Source organism: Solanum dulcamara, chromosome 4 (assembly GCF_947179165.1).
Source record: "Solanum dulcamara chromosome 4, daSolDulc1.2, whole genome shotgun sequence".
In the NCBI taxonomy this organism is placed as follows: Eukaryota; Viridiplantae; Streptophyta; class Magnoliopsida; order Solanales; family Solanaceae; genus Solanum; species Solanum dulcamara.
The window spans coordinates 40,356,507-40,379,187 of record NC_077240.1 but is presented as its reverse complement, the minus strand read 5'-3'; the positions used below and the strand labels follow the sequence as shown (position 1 = coordinate 40,379,187).

General features: G+C 32.9%; 1 pseudogene; it reads right to left on the bottom strand.

Moving 5' to 3' along the window:
- Window positions 1-1,022: 1,022 nt before the first annotated feature.
- The window catches only part of LOC129884214 (pentatricopeptide repeat-containing protein At3g06430, chloroplastic-like), a 41,138-nt pseudogene continuing 19,479 nt past the window's right edge, over window positions 1,023-22,681 (bottom strand).

The window sequence follows — 22,681 nt, the reverse complement described above, 5'->3', positions numbered from 1 at the left end:
GGCGTAAAACCTCTTTTTCAGCTAAATTTCTTCTTATTTTTCATACTTTCTCCCCTCCTCTCTCCCATGTGATCTTCATCCCAAAATCCCCCTCCCTACTCATCTTCCATAGAATCCTTCTTATAAAAAACTCAATTGTAGATATAATTAAGTAAATAAAAGTGTGCTCTCTAACATATCAAACTGTAAAATGAGATGGCCACACATTTCAGCACGGTATATAGAGCTAGCTTTTGCAATTGAGTTAGATCCAAGATCTCTTCTTAACATGGTATCGAAGTCAGTCCCCATCTCAATTATTGGTTTACCCGATTTAGGGTCTCATATTATATTGAGCACGCTCTAGATATCCAGTCTTGGATGTGCAGGGGAAACTAGAAATTTCACATCAGTTGTGTGATGGGTAGTTGGTTTCCTTATATGGTCTTCCGAAATTCCCACATCATGAGCCAGTTTTTGGCTTGAGTTAAATCGAAGGTCCATTTCTTAACAATTAAAATCAAAAAATAAGAACGTGTTAGGAACCAATTTCAAAGAAGGTACACATGTTTCCCTCAAACTTCTATTAACTTCAAACAATAGTTGTTTAGCCTCAAAGGAGAACTTTACAATGCGTCTCGCAGCTGTTACACTACTCAGAGGGAATTTCTTCTCCCTGGGAGAAGGTGTCTCCTCCATGTTATTTTTTAGAAGATGTATCTTCCATGTTAGTTTATTTTCGGGGGAGGAGGTGAATCTTCCATGTTCCAGTGGACGGTTTTCTTGTAGCTAATGAATTTCAGTTGCTTTTTGCAACCCAAACAATACTCTCACCCCAAAAAAACATAAGCTAATAAATGATAACAAAGAGAGAACTACTTACCAAGAAATCCATTACATTAAACATAGTAAAAGGCCCCAGAAACTTGAAGTACAGGGAGAGCAGAGCACAACCTGCTTGAACTTATAAAAAGTTTTTTCACATAACAGTTCAGTATCGGGAGAAAAGGACGGTCCTGATGCCAAAAGTTAGAAACCAATAATATAAACAGAAAACAAAATCTTCATTTCAATTTGATGTATACCAGAAATAATCATCAGTAATAAGTATTTAGTCATACCTGGGTCACCTCTTAACTTCATAAACTCAATGACAGTGGACAATTATTAGTTTCAGAAAAACAGCTAGATGATCTAGGCACTAAGTTATTTATAAAACAAACAAAAGATGTAGCTTGGATCATTGTTCAGAGATATTGCATACTTAGCTCTCAAATAGGCAGCAGCTCTAGCTTTTCCACATCATTGTAGCGATCATTGGAGCGAATGGCAAGAATCATGAGCTTTTCTTGTTCAAAATCATAAACTTTGTCTGTCATGCCTTCTTTCTCGTATGCAACAATCATAGTAGAGTTAGTCATGAGATCAGGTAGTCATTGCTTATCTTTCATTCGCTTGAAAACCCTCTCCATCTCCATTATGTCCTCGGCCTTTGCACACACATAAATAACATAATTGAATAAGGAAGTGTTTTCAGGGATCTCCAATTTCCCAGCTAACTGGACAGTGTTGATCACCTTATGAAAAAAGCCTGCATTGGCATATCCTCTGACGAGATAGCAAAAGGTCTTGGTGTCAGCTTTCATCCCTTTTGCACGCATTTGATCAAATGTGTATTCCATATGCTTTGCATCACCTGCATCTGAGAACGTCTCAATGACATTATTGTATGTCAATGACATTATTGTATGTTGATGTTGTCCATGGAAATGAGAGTTTACGCATGTACTCCATTACAGATGACATTTTATCATACATCGTTTTCTTCCCATAAGCACCAATGAGGATATTAAATGTCCGCGTTTCTGGCTCAATCCCAAAATTACGGAATTTTTCATACCATCTCTCATCTTTTCAATCAGCCCCTTGTTGCCAAATATGCTCAGGATAGTGTTCATAGTCCATACATCAGGTTTGCTGTCAGCACTCTCTAGCATCCCTAAAAGCACTTTCTCCATTTGTGCATACTTGCCTGCTCCACCATAACCACTCAAGACAATATTTTGGGTGACAGTGTTAGGAACTATGGAACGATCAGCCATTTGTTCATAAAGTGATTCAACCAAATCAAATCGGCTAGCTAGCGTCCACACATGCCTTGATTAATACACTGTAGGTGTAAACATCTGGCTGACAATGAGGTAGCTCAATCGTGGCATGAAGAAGAGAAAATGCTTTATCAAGTATGTTGCTTCTACTATAAGGACCAATAAAGGCCATATAGAGTTCTGAAGTGGGTTCCAGTCCCTCTTCAATCATTGAATCAAAAAGCTGTTGAGCCTGTTCTGGTTGCCCACATCTTCCAAGAAGAACAAGGAGCCTCATGTAAGTACCTTCTTTTGGTTGTTAAAAAGGTTGCTTCTTTAACATCTCAAATACCTAGACGTACAAAAATATAGCCTGACTCAATCCATATGCTTAAAAGTAGAAAAAGTAAATGACAGTTAAAGTTTCCACCCATTAATACACAATAAATTGGAAACTTGTGTCAATGCGAGACAAAGTATCAAGAGAATGCAGTCACTTACGGCTGGCAAACATCATTTATTAGCTCAAATAATTTCAATCCAAAACATCAAAAATTGAGCTGATAGTGATTAACGAGAAATTTATCAAAATATTTTCAAAAAACACATTTATTTTATTTGATTATAAAAAGTAATAATTTTATTAGATACTAAAAAAAGTCATTAGAACTTAGTATGAATCAGGCGGATTGGGTTATGCAATTTAGCCCATCATTAACTCAAGCAACTTTCAGCAGCTATCATTTATTAACTCAGTTCGTTCATTTTGATTCATTCATATTCAATGCAACTAGTGCATTTGTCACCTCTGCAGACGACACTAAAAACGAAAAGTAAATAAAATTAACTATCCTCCTAATTGAATGAGAAAAAGACCTGAAGGGCTTGTTGCCATTGCATTTTATCAATGCAATTAGTTTTGGGAACGTGCAACAAACTATATAAAATTTATAAAGACTCAACTCTTGGTGATAATAAGAAAGTACCTTGATTTTACTGTGTCCTATCAAGTTTATCCCTCGAGTTAATGTAACTTAAGAAATTTGACAAAAAATAATTATATTAAATAGCTTTAGAAAAACTTTATTTATAAGTACGAAGTATCATTACATGTTTATATCAGATGTCGAAAATTAAAAAAAATAAAATATTAATGAGTAATGAAGTACTATAAATGTAATTTATAGTAATAATAACATATTATAAAAAAACAACATTCAATAATTATATAGTAAAAAATCCATGAAATCTTTGCTTGAAGCAATAATAACATCGTATGGTATGCAAAATTTGTTACTTTATTATGTCTAAAGAGTTAAATAACATAATTGAACTGATAAAATAACAAACTAATGATGAAAATGTGTATACATGAATAATTGGACAATGCAATAAGAATCTCTATCCAACATTACAAGTACTATTAATTTATCAGAATCACACAAACATAAAAAAAATAATGATCGTAAATTTATAAAAAGTGAAATAAATTAGGAATGAAATAAATAATGAAAGTTAAAAGAGAAAACATTTGTAATATCAAATGAATTAACGTTAAAAATAATAAAATACACATGTCATCCTATGTGTTTCTCGAAAACCGTATCACATTAACTGTCACGACCCAATTTATGATCACGATCGGCGCTAAGGGGGAGAATCCCAAAGCAAGCCTTGATGAAAATCTATGGAAAATCAGACAGAGTTTTCTCTGTTTTTGGGCCTATCCAATTTTTCCTGTCTCAGAAATCAGCAATACAACTAAATAACATCTCCAAATCAAGATATAATATCTATTATCAATCTATTCGCCATACAATAATATGAGATGAATACGAATTCATCTCCAAAAAATGGAAAGAAGGTATAAAACTAGTCACACGTCTATAATAATGAAAGAATACTCATTACTCAAATAAAGGAATGACTATGGAGCAACACTAAGAGTTCAAGAAAGGTCCATAACAATGAATAACTTGATGTCGCGCGAACAAGTGCTGGCTCACCATGGATTTGCCAACTTGCTAGTTTTAGTTAACAAATTCCTCGCCAATGTCACTTGTGCTCTCCGTAAAAATTTAGCAGGGAGTGAGATGCTAACTCAATGAGTAATAACACTTAACCACGACTATTTTAATGAGAGACAAGTCAGAAAACATGCTAGTATGATAATCAAAATCATGAAATAAATTCCTTTTTCTGAACAAAAAAAATGATAACTATTCAATCTTATTTGTCTCTTGTAAGTAAAATCAATGTAAACATATAGTAATAAACTTAGCAAAACATTTTCATATCAAATCTTATATTTGGGAAGTTTCTAAGGATGAATCATGTAATCGGTGTGGCCCCTCATAAAGGAGTCAAATATTCATATCAATAGATCCCTTCTCGAGGGATATCGATAATGGTATGCTAGTTCTACCTTCCCAATAGCAAGGGCTATATCGATAATCTGTAAATACAAGGTGCACCAGGTCTAGCAAACCCGTCGTTATCTACGGGATCCATCAAGATCTACTCCCACATATACTTTTTCTTTATAAACAGTAGAAGCATTTCCAAAATTGTACAAGGTATTTAAGTTCTTATCGAATCATATTATACAAACTTTAAAGAAAAACACATGTCAAATACTACTTTTCAAGAAAATGTTAAATCCTTTCGATAATGGTAATCATGTCTCAGTTCTAAATAAACATGTCTCATAAAAGCAAGTTCATCTCAAATAACAATTTCGGTATCATATCAAGTAAAAGACTTGTCCCACATGCAAATTAAAATACACGGTAATATATTCACTTTATAAATCACGTATAAATCATGAAAGTTAGAAAATACAAATTGTGGTAAGATTACTACTCATAGTACACATGTTGAAGTACAAAACTCATCACTCAAGCAATCTGTATGACTTCCTTCGATCAATCTATAATCACATTATATCGATCTCGAGTTAGTTTCCTCATTAAGGCTAATACTTAAGATAAAAGATTTTTCCAACCCTTTTGGACTTCCTATTTGTCCATCGACTTGCTAAATTACAATTATCCGAGTCATGAGTAATTTCAATGATGCACAATCCGCTAACTTCATCCAATTTATGCAACTTATTCATCTACCTTTGTCTCCAAATTACACCTTACTATCTAAATCACTACCTCTGGTAGTACAATTGCAGCACCCAAAATAGATAACCTAGATTAAAAATCACTCATGGTAAAGCTACTAGGATCAAGGTAAACTTGTACAGGAAGTAAAAGATTTACGTCAAATCCATGAAAAGGAACCCTTTTCTCTTTCTGTGTATGACCCCTTGCTTCTCACTTCCTCTCTTTCTTCTCTATATCTATATATTCAAATTGCTCTCTTTTTTTATATTTTTTTATTGCACGTTGATGTCCCAACCCCTAATGTGACGACCCCCTCTTTGGGCCCATATATTCGGGTATTGTCTATACCAGGGTCAGCTAATTCGCACCTTAGTCCCTCTTCACGCTGCAGTGCTACGGGGTATCGAACCCGGAACCTCTGGCTCCTTTACATACCACCTTAGGGGATCTCCTTTCACCAATTGAGCTTGTCACGACCCAAGTCTAGGGCCTAGACATGCACAGCGAATGAGACACCCGGAAGTACCTCACCCAAGCCTCTTAGCATTCATTAATCATTTCATTGGTAATGATAAACAAATCAAGCGAAAAAAAAGGGATGTAGGTATTAAGGGGCTTCACATTTAATAAGAACATAACATCTTTTTCTATGTCCAACCATACCTTCTACATTAAAAACTTGGCAGGAGCTAAGACATGTCCCTAGCTCACCCTCCAAATAAGTATCAAGAATTGTCTTAATAAAAGTCTTAATGTTCTACATAACATAAGCTTAGAAAAAAAAGGATGTTGTTCCCAAAACATGGGAACTCACCATAAACAATGTTCAACCTAATCCGAGCTAGCCACGTGAAGGTCGAGGAGCGACGTCGGTCCCTACATGGTGATATCATGTAGGCCCAATTATGCGTTAGTACTTTGAATGTACTAAGTATGTGAGTATGCTATGAAATGAAGAACATAAGAGAGACATGAGTAAGCAATATGCATAAGTGAATGCATGCATTAGACATCATCATATGAAGCCTTAAAACAGTCATTTTGTGGGGAAGTGACCATAACCGACATTTAAGACCATGCGAGCGATTATATGGAATTCAACACAACCCCCTACGTTGGAAAGTGGAGACTACTTGTCGGGTAGAACTTCATTCAGTTTACATTCAATTATTTAACATTTGGTGGCTACAAAAGTTTAGCCGACAAGGGCTCCTATGGTGGCACATAGTTAATGCAACATGAGACTTTACTTAAGGACTCCTTAGGTCGAGTCGCCATCTACATGATACATTCGGTGCTAGGTCAATCCCACGGAATAACATTTATATATCATAATAACATAAGCATTGTATAACTTTAGACATCAAATCATCATCGGTGGAATAGCTCATTAAAAACTTTGGTTTATAATATCATCATGACTACCATGCCCTATTTACCGTTCTACGAATGAATCTTGATTTATAAGAAAATTAGGTCTACAATCAGTGATGGTATTCCGGGTACCATGCTAATCGAACCTTCCATTTTGGAAAAATGTTCAAAAGTATTGACAGCTTATAGGGATGTCATACATGTCATATCATAACCTTAAACATTTCATTTGATTCAATGTGAGAATTGTCCTTTTCACATTGAAACCTTACTTTGGCTAAGAAGCCCTTTCATCAATCAATCATTTCATAAAGACTCCCCTTCATAAGCATTTACTTCATAACATTCCTTTGGAGTCAAACTTCATTTCAACTTTGCTTTGTCATAAGAACCTAGGTGGGTTCATTTCATAAAGACCTTCAAATACATTTAAAGAGTACTTGTATGCATGAGAGTGATATAAATGCATCAAATCAAACATCTTAAAAACAAAACAACCCATCATATGCACTTTAAAACTACCTTTCAAACCTTCATATAAGAATCTTGATAAAACATCCATTTTATTTAAATAAGAATCAACATAAGTCAATATAGGTAAATAAACTTCAAATATTCAAGAATCTATGCATTTGGAATCGTAGTATAAAAATCCATAAAAACTCATCACTTGAAATTAAGAGTCAATATACATATATATCAATAGGAGTAAATAAACTTAAAATATACCATAATCTATATATTTGGAACCATCATGTAAAATCCCATAAGATTTCATCATTTAAAATTAAAATACTAAGTTGAGAAAGCATTTGGGCTCCATGGGTGGAATAACCCATGGATGAAAACCCACATACCTTGAGGAGTCAACTCTTGAATGAAAAACTTGAAAAAAAATGAAAGCTTGATCTTCTTGGAGTGAAATCCTAGAATCTTTCATGGAGATGGAGGAAGAAAGATTGAGAGGAACTTGAGAGGTTAGGATTTTTTTGTTCTTAGAGTGTGAGTGAGAGTGAATGAGTGTAGAAAGACTTAGGGGTCTCTTAGATAGGTGAAATATACCTTTAAAACGACCTCATTTTGGGTTAAACACAGAAAAAGACTAAAATGCCCCTCAAAATTTGGAAAACGGGCTCAAAACTCTGCAGGCTCTATAGTGGCGCGCCAAACCAAAGGCCAAACTACTGCAGCTAGTTTTGAGCGCTATAGTGGCGCCGGGCGCCACTCTAGCGCCAGGCCTGAAATCTCTACAGTGATAGTTTATAGTAAAATGATCATAACTTTTTATTCCGAACTTGGAATGAGGCAACTTGGTGGCTTTGGAAAAAGGACTCAAAGACCTTTAATGTGATAGTCATGGAACACCTAATTAGTTATAGAATAGGAGATATTTGCGTTTGAATTTTGACCCTATTTCAGACTCATACGAAAACTTAGCCGATGGAAATTTTTTGGACTTGGCTTGGTGTTAGAGATCTGTTATGACCCTAAAACACATCTAATACAGTTCAAATACTTAGGAATTGATCCTAACTCATATATACAACAAGAAGTCATCGAGTTTGATCCTATACACATATGAAGAATGGTTCGAGTTTTGGTGTAGACATATTTGGGGTGTTACACCTAATCTCTGCTCTTTTCATTTCTTTTTTCCTTTGTAGCAGCATTACTGCCTTTTCTATTTTGGGCTTTTAGCCCAATTACTTTCTTTCTTTCTTTTTTATTTCTTTTTTCTAATAAAAAAAGTAAAAAAATACACAAAATAGACCAAAACTGAAAGTAATTATGCAAAGTTGTCCCTTCCCAATAATTTCAGAAAATACCCTTTGCTCCAAAATAAATACCCGAGATACACCTTTTTTAACACATAGCATTAATTGCAATGTCATATTTTAAAACCTTTTGTAGCATTAAATGCAATATCATATTTTGAGACCTTTTTTTTTGGTTTCCCATAGGATATCCAGTACCCACATTGGAGTCCAATTATATTTGGATTCGCGTCGTGTAGGTCCCCATTCGGGGGGAAGCACTCCATAACAAGGATTATTCCATATTCAGAGCTCAAATCCGAGATCTCTGGTTCAGGGAGAAGCAGCCCCATCCACTACACCACATCCTTTAGTTTTGTTTCTTTTCTTTTATTTAAATATAAGAATATATATAGTAGATAATTATTTTTTGACTAATAAAAATATTTTAGAAGTCAAATAATTATACTACAATAAAAAGTTATTAATAATAATATTTTTTTCATTTTATCCTTTATTAGAGATATCATTTGATAATATTTTTATTATTTGTTTGTTTCTTTCTTCTTTTTTTACTTTTTTTGTTAGTTTATCTTTTTTATTTATTTATTTTTTCTTTCTTTTTATATTTTTTTCCTTTTAAAGAAAAATAAATAAATACAAAAATTTAAAATACTAACTAACTACTTTCAGATTAATAAAAATAAAATAATTAACTAAATAACTAGACTACAATAATAAATAAATAAATAAGAAAATACAGAATCATGTGATTTTGGGTCTGCATAAACTACATACAACAATTAATATTTTTTTAAAAAAAATATAGAATTATGTGACCATCGTCGCTGCACTTTTCCTCCTACAATATTCGGTATCTGAATTCTTTGGTTTTCGTGCTTAATGATACCATGCTAGTATATGATATGTTGTGATGGTATCATTGAGAAATGAGTTGGTTGTAGATGAATAGTTATAGAAAACCTTAATGATACATTTGTAGTATATGAATATATGAAAACAATCCTTAATGATACCATGTCAGTATGTGTATGTTGTGATGGTATCATTCTATATAGTATCATCAAGAAATGAGTTAATTGTACATGAATGTTTGTAGGAAACCTTAATGATTCCAATATATTGTTACGGTATCATTAATGAATGTGCAGTTTTGTAAATGAATGAAGGAAGGAAATCTTAGTGCTACCACAACAATATATTCATATACTGTGATGATATCACACATGATTTGAGGAGTGTTACCAATATATGAAATAGTCATTAATGATACCATGTCGGTATATAATATATTGTGATGGTATCATTGAGAAATTATGAGTTCCTCCCTTAAAGGACTTCTCATTAATCAATAATACCATATTATTATATATAATATATTGGTATCATTGAGGAATGAGTTGGTTGTACATTAATGAATGTAAGAAACCTTAATGATACCATAACAGTATATTATATCATTAATGAGTGGGTAGTTTTATGAATGAATGAAGCATTAGTGCTACTACAATATTATATTCATATTCTGTGATGGTATCATACATGATCTAAGGAGTGTTATCAATATATGAAATAGTCCTTAATGATACTATATCAGTATATGATATGTTGTGATGGTATCATTGAGAAATATGAGTTCTCCCTTGAAGGACTGTATTGGCATCATTGAGGAATGATTTGATTGTACATGAATGAAGTGTAGAAAACCTTAATGATACCATAACAATATATGTATATACTTTCGTGGTATCATTAATCAATGAGTAATATTATAAATGAATGGAGGAAAAAAACATTAGTGCTACCACAACAATATATTCACATACTCTAGTGGTATCATACATGTAATTGAGGAGTTTTACTGATTATATGAAACAATCCTTAATAATACATGTCATCATATGATGGTATCATGGAGGTGTCGCTAAATAAAATTTAGAAATAAAAAAGAAAAAGAAAATTAACTGAAAGAAAAAATAAAAAATAAAATATATAATAACCAAAAAATGAAATTAATTGTGCTGAAAAAAATAAAGAATATTATGATTTGAGAAAAAAAATGAATGAAAAAGAAAGAAAAACAATAAAGAATAAAGAAATAATCAGGAAAAAAGAAGAAAAGAAAAGGAATATATAATAAAAAATTAAAAAATAAAGAAAAAATATATTAAAAATAAAAAATAAAAGGAACTAATAAATTACAAAAAAGGGAAAAAGGAGAAAAATAAAAGTAGGAAAAAAAAGAAATAGAGAAATAAACGAATAAAGAAATATATGAGGAAAAAGAAAAAAATAAAAAGAAGAAAAGGAGTATATAAAATAAAAATTAAGTATGCATTAGATTATGGTGTAAAAAGAAAACAAAGAATAAAATAATTTGAAAAAAATAAAGGAACAAAAATGTATTAAAAATAAAAAAAGAAACGAGAAGAAAAGAAGTTGAGAAAAAATGAATGTATAAAGAAATAAATGAGAAAAAGAAAAAAAAGCAAGTATATGAAATAAATGTGTATAAATCAGATTATGATGTGAAAAGAAATCATGAATAAAATAATGTTAAAAAAATTTAAATGAACAAAGAAACATAAAAAGAAAAAAGAAGTAGAGAAATAAAAAACAAATGAATTGAAAATGAGCTAAATAGCTAAAGCTACAAGGAAATGGGTATTTATTGTAATTAGTTAGGGGCATAAATGTAAATGGGTATATGTTTGTAATTGATTTGCTTTTATGGGGCATATGCTTAATTTTTCCTAAAAAAAAACTAAATGACATATGTGACCTTATTTTAGTATGGGATACTACATTCTCCCCATCTTATGAAATTCGGTCCCCGAATTTAAAATAAGTATGTACCTTCAGACTGAAGCAAATGAGGATACTTGACTCACATATCATTTTTCGACTTCCAGGTAGCTTCTTCAAGCATGTGGTTTCTTCACATGACTTTCATGGACACAATTTCCTTTGCATGTAGCCTTCTTACTTGTTTGTCAACAATAGCCATTGATTTCTTTTCATACGTTAAGTTCTCATCATTCTGTATAGTCAATTCTTCAAGCACGTGAGACGAGTCTGATATATATTTATTTAACATAGAAACATGGAACACTGGGTGAATGAAAGACATCTCATGAGGAAGTGCCAAACAATACACCACTTTTCCTATCCAATCAAGTATCTCATGTGGTCCTACATATCTCGAGCTTAAACTTACCTCTTTTCCCAAATCGCATCATATTTTTCATAATGGAAACTCATAGAAAAACTTTGTCCCGAATTGTGAACACTAAATCTCTTCTCTTCTTATCTGCATAAGACTTTTGTCTATTTTGAGTTGTGAGCAATCTATGTCAAATCATCTGGACCTTGCACATAGCTTCTTGTGCCAAGTATGGTCCCAAACCGTTAGCCTCTCAAACTTCGAACCACCCTATAGGAGAAGGACATAGCCTACAATACAAAGCTTTATATGGTGCCATCCTAATACTTGACTGAAATCTATTGTTGTAGGTAAATTCAGCGAAGACAACTAAGCATTCCAACTACCTCCAAAAGTAAGAATGCAAGCTCTCAACATATCCTTTAAGATTTATACAGTACGCCGTCTGTCTACGGATGAAATGTCGTACTAAGATCTATTTGTGTATCCAATATTTCTTGAAAAGCTTCTCAAAATCACGAAGTAGTCAGCAAATATGATGGACGCTATCTTAAAATATTATCCCTTGATTTTGGGCTTATGATAACCAACCAAAAAAAATTCAATACCTGAGAATTATGCGGCTTCATGTAATGATCAAATAGTCATTTATACGAGGCAATCGTTACTTATTGCACAACATTACATTATTCAACTTTTAGGAGTCAATATATATTTTCAAGTACCTGGCCCCTTTGTTTCTTCCACAAAGGTATTTGTGTACAATTGGGTTATGTAAAGTCTTTTTTAATAGGTTTGTAAAGTATATCATAACTCTCTCAACACCATTGGTGACATTTGATAGGGAGGTATCAATATGGGCTAGGTGTCTGTGCCAAATCATTATCGAAAATATATTCCCATATAGACGGGATTCGTAAAAAATCCATAAGAATTACATCATCTAATTCTCTCGCTAATGGTGTTTTTGCAGTTAGATATATGATCTATTGCATTCCTTACCATAGATAAGATATCATACCATTTCCTTTATAATATATAAGAAGCATAACATTTTCTTCACAGATCGCTAAGGTGCCATGATTAAGGTTAAAACATTACTCGTTTATGTAATTCCCTTTTTTTTCTTCTTCTTTTGAAAAACAAATGGGCTCACTGGTTGTTTCAAACAAATATCTTCTCATGACAATTCATATTATTCTAGGAGGAAAATAATCCATTCATATGCAATGACATATCAATTAAACCATATAAATACAATCTGATTAGTTATGCTATTCCTTCTTTCAACTCAAACCTGTCCATCCTTGTATACATGTCCAGCAAAAAGTATATATATTTTCCTCAGGAGTAGCAATCAGTAAAAGTATTGCTCAATGTCTTAAGCATTCAGATTTTCCAACTCTTTGACTCGTACTAGATTCATAGGAAAAAATTCTTAGTTTTTGGCCTTCTCGAATGACTATTTGATTGGTCACTTATCACATATGTATTTCCAATCTTTTAGGAATGTCAACTACCTCAGAGTAGGTTAAATTCTTCATATGTAGGGTTGCTTAAAATCTAACCAACCCTCACTTTAAAATATTTCATTAGATAATTAGCAGGATGGGGTCATATTTCAGTTCAATCCATCATTTGAATAAAGTTCTTAAACACCTCATCAAGTTGCACATTTTCAACTGTCAAGAAAGAAACAATCCATAATAACTTAGTAGATCTCCTTAAGTCGATGGTATTCTCCTATTGGTATCCCGAACAATACAATACCATACCATGTATTTTGTCATGATCATTAATCTGTAAGCTGCCACATCTATAGTACTCTTGTTGGAACATGCTAGAGCTCGTAAAACTTTAAGCATAACACTCAAGAATCTTCACCAAAAACCTTTAAGGATCTTTGAGTTGTTAGAACTTACAAACTTGGGAGGCTTCATCTTTAGAAACTCTCAAGTATACCTTAAAAAAATACAAATCTAAATTCTTGTAGCTACCTGAAGCTGGTCTTGGGCTCTATTCGTTGCCTAACTCTATTCATTATATCCATTAATATCTCTGGCTGGATACGGGAACATAAGTTTCTTAACAGGTAACACTCTCATGTTGCTAAAGTGGCAGAGTAGTGCTCTCTCCAGAAAAGAGATATATTACATGTCCCATAGGTGCACGAAAATCTCTCACAGTAGCATAAGACCTCTTTCTTGACCTTTCCAACTACTTTTGTTAGCTTCCCTTAATTGGAAGAGGAGGGTGTTTATAAGGTGGCTCTTGATTCCTTCGAGCCTTTGGAATATTCTTATTATAGGATGAATAAGTACAAGACATGTGATAGAAAGATAAACAATGTGAGATTCATCTAGTTGGCCCTATTAATCGCATACATTAGGCAGAATGCGAAAGAAAGGCTGACACATCCTATCACACTCTCATAGAATCACAATTATAGAAATGGCTGGCAACATAATCATTACTGTGATTCTACTACTAACGTGTACTCCATAAGTCATTGAATAACCTAAGCTCTGATATCAACTTTGTCACGATCTAATTTAGGATCATGATCAGTGCTAAGGGGAAGAATCCCAAAGAAAGCTTTGATGGAAATCTATAGAAAATCGGACAGAGTTTTCACTGTTTTTAGGCCTATCTAATTTTTTCTATCTCAGAAATCAGCACACAACTAAATAACATCTCCAAATCAAGACATAATATCTATTATCAAATCTATTCGCCACACAATAATACGAATTCATCTCCAAAAAATGGAAAGAAAGTTTAAATCTAGTCACACATCTATAATAATGAAAGAATACTCATGACTCAAATAAAGGAATGACTATGGAGCAACTCTAAGAGTTCAAGAAAGGTCCATAACAATTAATAACTTGATGTCGCGCGAACAAGTGTTGGCTCACCATGGATTTGCCAACTTGCTAGCTTTAGTTAAAAAATTCCTTGCGAATGTCAGTCGTGTTCTCTGTATAAATTTAGTGGGGAGTGAGACGCTAACTCAGTGATTAATAAAATTTAACCACAACTGTTTTAATGAGAGACAACTCAGAAACATGCTAGTATGATAATCAAAATCATGAAATAAAAACCTTTTCAGAAAGAAAAAAAAATATAACAATATTTAATCATATTTGTCTCCTGTAAGCAAAATCAATGTAAACATATAGTAATAAACTCAGCAAAACACTTTCATATCAAAACTTAAAGGAGTCAAATATTTATATCAGTAGATCCCTTCTCGAGGAATATCGGTAACGGTATGCTAGTTCTACATTCCCACTAGCGAGGGCTATATCGATAATCTGTAAATACAAGGTGCACCAGGTTTAATGAACTCGCCATTAGCTACGGGATCCATTAGGGTGTACTCCCATTTATACTTTTTCTTTATAAATAGTAGAAGCATTTCTAAAATAGTACAAGCCATTTGAGTTCTTATCGAATTATATTATATAAAATTTAACAAAAAACACATGCCCAATACTATTTTTCAAGAAAATATGAAATCTATTTGATAATGGTAATCATGTCTCAGTTTTCAATAAACATGACTTATAAAAGCAAGTTCATCTCAAATAACCATTTCGGTATCATATCAAGTAAAAGACTTGTCCCACATGCAAATTAAAATACACGGTAATATATTCACTTTATAAATCACGTATAAATCATGAAAGTTAGAAAATACAAATTGTGGTAAGATTACTACTCATAGTACACATGTTGAAGTACAAAACTCATCACTCAAGCAATCTGTATGACTTCCTTCGATCAATCTATAATCACATTATATCGATCTTGAGTTAGTTTTCTAATTAAGGTTAATACTTAAGATAAGGATTTTTCCAACCCCTTTGGACTTCCTATTTTTCCATCAACTTGTTAAATTATAATTATCCAAGTCACGAGTAATTTCACTGATGCACAATCCCCTAAGAGCCGTTTGGATGAGCTTAAAAAAAGTAACACTTTTATGTATGAAGTGCTTTTAGAACTTTGAAGTGTTGAAAGTTATTTTTATAAATAAGCAGTTAAGAGTTTGGATAAAAGTACTTACGTTGAAAATAAGTGTTTGACTTTTAGAGTTAAAAAAATAAAAAGGGTAGTTTGAGAATTTAGTTAAAATATAAGGAATATAAAAGTAATTTCCATGATCAAACAAAATAAACAAAATGACTGTAAGCCCTTAGAAAAAAAAATTAAAAATCCTAAATTTTCATTTTTGACTGAGTTTAAGAAATTTATGGCTTAAAGTGAACATCCAAACGGGCTCTAACTTCATCCAATTTATGCAACTTATTCATCTACCTTTGTCTCCAAATTACACCTTACTGTCTAAATATTTGCCTCTGGTAGTACAATTGCAGCACCCAAAATAGATAACCTAGATTAAGAATCACTCAAGGAAAGTCTACTAGGATCAAGATAAAGTTGTACAGTTAGTAAAAGATTTACCTCAAATCCGTTAAAATCTGATGAACCCTTTTCTCTTTCTGTGTATGACCCCTTGCTTCTCACTTCCTCTCTCTCTTCTCTATCTCTATCTACTCAAATTGCTCTTTTTTTCCCTATATTTTGTTGCTGCACGTTGATGTCCCAACCCCTAATCCCTACTCTTTTCTTTTCTTTTCTTTTTTCCTTAGTAGCAGCATTGCTCCCCTTTCTGTTTTGGGCTTTTAGCCCAATTACTTTCTTTCTTTCTTTTTTTATTTCTTTTTCTAATTACAAAAAACTAAATGACATATGTGACCTTGTTTTAGTATGGGATATTACATTAACACTCCCCTCTATTCTTCCTTCCCCTTCATTATCCCTCGCAAAAATATGGCTTTCCTCCCTTGTCCTTTGAAATATATCAAATAACTGAGAAAGTCCTCATATTCAATAACATCAAAAAGGGTCTAATTAATGCCATTTTCCAGATCTTTAGTGACAAATTTAGTCCCAAAAATGTCCTTCCAATACCCCTAACTAATGATGTCTAACTTTCCCATGGAAATTATAAAGCAAATACCAAGAATGAGAGGATATCGTGTCTCATTGGTCACTCCAAAATAATCTAACACATGAAACTACTACTCATAAATCTTATGTGGGATACATGAACCTTTTTAAATATATCAATATGAAAAAAATGAACAATAAATAAAAATTTACATTACATAAGAAATTTAAGATGATGAAACACAAAGTATAGTGGACTAACATTTTCTATTCAATTTATAAAGGAAGAAATTGTGTACATGAAAGATTGTGAATAAATGTGTTTAATGGTAGTAGCTAAAAGGTTAAATAATTGAAGTCATTAAGAAGTGGAAAATAATAAGTTGTAACATCTAACCATATATTTGGCTTAGTTTAATTATCATTATTGATTTAATTTTAAAAGTTAGTAAAAGTATTTTTAATTAGAAAAATAGTTTCATAATCCAACTTTGAACCTAAAATCTTTCCACTTTTAATAATATATGATATGAAAGAGCTTCAGGAAAAATATTGACCCAAGGATTGGCGATATTTTTTCTATCAATTTTTTTCTTAATAGGGGTCCTCCTCCCCTTCTTGTTGTTTAGGTGGGAAATAGAAACTTCAAAGAAATTGTCACGCCCCGAGAGGGTACCCTAGGTGTGGCCAGCACTTGAAGGTCATTGCTGGTCCCCAAGCAAACCACCCGGTCCAATCACACAATCATTCATCAATATTCTAACAACAAAAGACTCAACTCATTAAGAAAAACTACTCATAAGATAAGGTCAAGGGCCAACAATCTTTTCAATCAAAATAACAAGACTAGTATGAATGAAACTATCCAAAATACAAATCCAACCGAGTACATCAACAATCCAGTCTATGAAGCCTCTATCAACTGTCTAAAATGGTGTCAATGACAGATTCATAGCTATCTTAAATCAAATAAAGAAAACTAACTGAAAAGTTAGAAAGATAAATGTGGTATCCTCCGAAAGTAGGAGGACTCACCAATCAACTAAATACGAATAGATCCTCATTGATGCACCTATTGATGATCTCTAGTATCTGTCTCTACATCATAAAATGATGCAGACCCAAATGGACGTCAATACATGAAATGTACGAGAATATAATATAGCATAATGAAACATACATAAAGGTAGAATCGGATCAGTTTAGGGACCTCATCGGAAAGGTGAATAGCTCAATCAAGATGTTCTAAGTCTAAAAAAGAATGAGAGTTAGACAGAGACCAATCAGGTATAATCCAATCCAATCAGAGTACTATTAAGACCTATGTGAGAGTTTCTCTTATTCGACAACCATAACTTATGAGCTAGTGATAGTACAACAAGACGACGTTGTTTCCACATCCATTCAATACTTTTCCAGGGTAAGAATGAATCAACCATTCATGGATCCAAAACCAATCAAGTCCTATCATGTTATGACAATAAATTAGGAAATATCCGACTTAAAGGTTTAATCATCTCCTATGTTTGATAAAGTAGTTATTGGGTTCGAGTTATTACTTACTCTTACCCAATTCAGTGTTCGATATTCCTCCTAAAACTCAAAGATCATAAGACAATCAATCCAATCAAATCAAATCAATATGTCTCAAATGGACTCTTATCAGTTCATCAATTCTATCAACTCATTCCTTTCAACCAATTAATTTCCCAATCATTCTCAATCATCTATTTTAAGAGAAGTTTAGACAGTCATTTATGAAAATATTCAGTTGAAACCAATCAATTAGGTTCAATTACAAAAATATAAAGGACTATCAATGTGATCAACACTATCATCATACTTATATCACAATCACATTCATACATTCAAATATTCAAGGCTCTAGCCTCAATCCTTAAGCATATGCATTCAAAATCCATCAACATTCTATTAGAGCTCATGAAGAAATTAGTTCAAGGAATTAATTCATAGAAAAGCATGAATCTATTTATAATTAGTAAGATATGTAGATTTGTAAGAAAAGAATTCTCAAAAACACAATTATGGGGTCTAAATCCATTCACAACCAATCTATCACAATCATGGGCACATGAAAGAACAAAATCCATATTTTGGTTCAGCCTTACTATAATGACCATGACCTTGAGGGTCATTTTTTGGAAATTTATGCAAAATTAATATTTTACCCCTATTATTAGTACCTCCGAGTGTTATTTGTTCTATTTTAGTGGTTGAATGTGTTAAAATCTTAATATTTAGTAAATTGGGAAAATTATTGAGTTTTATAAAGTTAAGAGGTGAAAAAGTAATTTTTGGTACCAATTGGAGTTATGGGTCTCAAGGGATTTCGTCAGTTCTATTAGCTCCAAAATGTGGAAATTGGTCTAGAGGAGTCGTCGAAATCATATTTGGGGTTGATATGTGAATTTGAGGTCTCAAGTTGGAAAGTTAGTTTTAAATGAGTTAGTTTAACTTTGGTTAACAAATCGAGTTCGGAGACTTGTATTGGATTTCTGATGATTCCAATGGTTTTGGAGGGTGATTCTAACGTTAGAAATCACTTTTTTGTTATTATTAGAGGTTTCAAGGGTATTTAAGGTATTTTGAGTGTCGAAACTAGTTTAGTTGCAACTTAGCGGGTTCTGGGTCAAGGAGACCTTGAATTCAAATACCAATAATTCTATTGAGTTTAGAATATAGAATTTAGTAGGAGTGCATATAAGGTTTGTATATACGTGATTCTGAAAGATTTTCGAGGGTCCAACTGAGAGCAATTTTAGACTTGGAAAAAATTGCAAATTCTGATTTTCTGGTGCAGCACATTTCCTTCATCGCGATCGCGATGAGAGCTCATGAGATCACAAAGGGTCATGCTTCACAATCGAGAAGGGGTCTTCGCGATCGGGAAGGGTAATATCTTTGTGCTTTGCGATCACGAGGTTTAGTGATCATGATCATGATATGTAAAAATGACTTGAACAGTGTTCGACTTCGGGGAAAACCCTCATATCCTCTATTGTTGAGTCTTTGGAGCTTTGAGAGGCGATTTGAGAAGAAGTTTTCGAGTAAAGTCATTGGGTAAGTAATTTTTAACCTAAAACCTTCCTTTTCCATTAATTATTTGATGATTTTAACTCCGAAATTTTAGTTTCAAACTCCAAAACTTCTTGGTTCATCCCTAATTCGAATTTAAGGAAATTGGTGATTCCTAACTCATTTAGTACTCTATTTTTATGGTTTTTTCAACCATGAGTTCTTTATTACTTGTAGAACGTGACTTGATAATAAAATTTCAGATTTGGTCTTTTCAAAATTAATCAATTTTTGGACTGTTTTACCCTCAGTTTTGAAACCTATTGATATGGGTATCATTGGACTCTTTGTGACATTTATGTTTCATTCTTGATATTTGATTTTCAATTCGGATGTTGAATTCAAGGATCTTCTATCTGGTAGAAGTGTTCCAGTGCAATTTCAAAAATTAAGGTAGGTTTGGCTATCCTTCTTGGGGCTGAGTTGGGGTAATTAGTCAATTCTTTGTTGTAGACTTTGAGATGAGGGTTGTAGTATAATTTGGGACTGTTAATTACTTTGAGATGCCCGTGTGGGGGCTTATTTGTGTTGTGTAGCCCATATGGGGGCCTTATTTGCTATCTTATCTGCTTTGAGAGTATGTGATTCATGATTTACCTTTGAGAGAGGCGTGAGGAGACTATTTGACTTATAATGCTCACTTGAGGGGTTGAGTTGGGGGCTTTGAGCATATTTGAGTACTGAGATATTTTTAAAAAAGGGTGAACACTTAATTTGAGGTATTTCCTTTCCATTATTATCTATTGAGGTTCAATATCATGTTTAGGTTAAGTTTTGAGAACTTTGAACCTTGTATTACATGTCGAGTTTAATATTGCCTCCATGTCTTTTATGTTGTGAATGTATCCATCCTCATTCATGTTATAATTGATCATTGGAGAGTTGAGAACTATGAAAATTCTTTTTGAGAAGTAAAACTTGACACCTTTAAACCCTTCTAACTTGAGTCCCTGACCGGGGTACTTTTACGGTAAAGTAGTGGATACATTGTGATCCCTTGACCACAAGTAGGTGGCGAGAGAAAGGGATATTAGTATCATGAGTCCTTGGCCACAAGCTAGGTGGTGAGGTAGTTGATACTTTGAGATTGTGACAAAGTATATGGTCTGTGAGACCCCATGGGTCCTACTTGGTAGAACATTTTGACAGGTGTATGCGATAGGTTGTGCGACAACCTTGATCCCACCGCACCATCAAATAATTACATCATTATAATGCATTGCATTGCATTGATACCTGTGGTATTTGCCTTATTTGTTTAATTGTGATATTGAACTGTATTTTTGTATTTACCTTAATCGCACCATTCTATATAAATTGGAGTCAACGTAGCCAGAGTGAGACTTTTTTGCGTGCAGATGGAAGAATTTCTTAGTTTATTTTATCATTTTTTATTAATTCCTTATACTCAGTCAGTTAAACCTACTAAGTACACATGGATTATATTTACCCCTACTTTTGAGTCCATTTTTAATGTAGATACTACCTAGGGTGTCCAGCGCAGTAGTTGATTCTAGCAGATATATCATCATCAGATCAGTGGTGAGATCTCGAGATCCAGATCGCCTCTAGTCCATCTTTCATTTACAGTCTTTTCTATATTCAGAGATTTAAACTGTGTATTCACACTCAGATTTGTATTTAGATGCTCTTAAGCTTATGATACCAGGTTTTTGGATATTTTCGTTTCTTTCTTTTTATTGCGTTAATTGGTGGCCTGACTTCTTTTTGGGAGTCTCGTAAGGTTTTACTTTTAGGCTTATAGATCAGGATGGGGTTTGTATTTAGATGCTCTTAAACTTGATGGTTATTGCATTAAATTGAAGAGTTTTTCTATGAATTATCCTATTTTGATCTCTAGGGTTCATGATGTAAATTATGAGTATTTTCAATTATACTTTCAATGGATATTATCTATATGAATTATGTATGGGCTGATATAAAGTTTATGATCATGCATGATTTCAAATCAATTTCATGATTTTCAAATAAAATGATCATGCATTCATATTTTGCCCTAAATTCCAAGTATGAATTATGATTATATATTTCAATTATGATCATTGCTTATAAGTATGTTTCAAATTATTATTTTCATGCAAGTTATGAAAAATGTGACTGAGGGCCCTATGTGGTGACCTAAGGCCTAACGATACGAATTATGCAAATATGATTGTAATGATGAAGGACAATTCTCACATTACAAGTATGTTATGAAGATGAGCTACTCTATGATTTCAAACCTATGATCATGACTATGATATATGAAATTATGATTTCTATGCTATGTATGTATTTGTGGGATTTGACTTAGCAAAGAGTGCACTTGAGGAAGGGGTCCTACCAAAAGCCCTAGTAGCAACTTCATGTCTTATAAACTACTTGCCACCATAGGTTACCTTCATGGCCTCGCTAGTGGATCCAAATATTGTGTATATATGACCCACCTAGCGGGGTAGAGTCTACCTTGGAAAGTAGATTCCGCATTTTTTTCATTGTATGGGGAGACAACGGGATTCCATGTTATAGCTCGCATGGTATTATTATCGATTATAGTTCCTATCCTACATATGTATGATCTCTTATGTATGCTATGATTTTTAATTATGCCTTTTTAAATGCTTTGGTCAACATAATTTTTCTCATGACTTTACTTATTTCATCTTATCATGTGTTTTACTTGACCATTATATTCCACGATTTACATTGCATGTCACGCCCTCATACTTAGTATATTCCAGCGTACTAATACATACTTTTTGCCTATATTGTCTTATAATGTAGGGGTTGAGGTTGAAGATCACACTCGTCTACGTGGCTAGTTAAACTTTCCTATCAAGCGGTGTTGTGGTGAGTCCTTATTTATCGGGGACTAGTTATCGAGTTGGCTATTATTTTAAAGACTTTTTGCTATGTTTCATGTTGAGGGTGAGCTAGGGACATGTCTTATCCCCCGCCCATACTCATGTGTAGAGGCATCTAGTTGGATAAATATTTCGAGTCTATGTTGTTATGTGACATTCTTTAATTTTAATTTATAGTTTAGACTCTTTTATTATGTTTCTCCTTTTGCTTTACCCTATGTATACTTATGATATGTGCAAGAGGCTTGATTGGAGTCCTTCATAGTTTTAA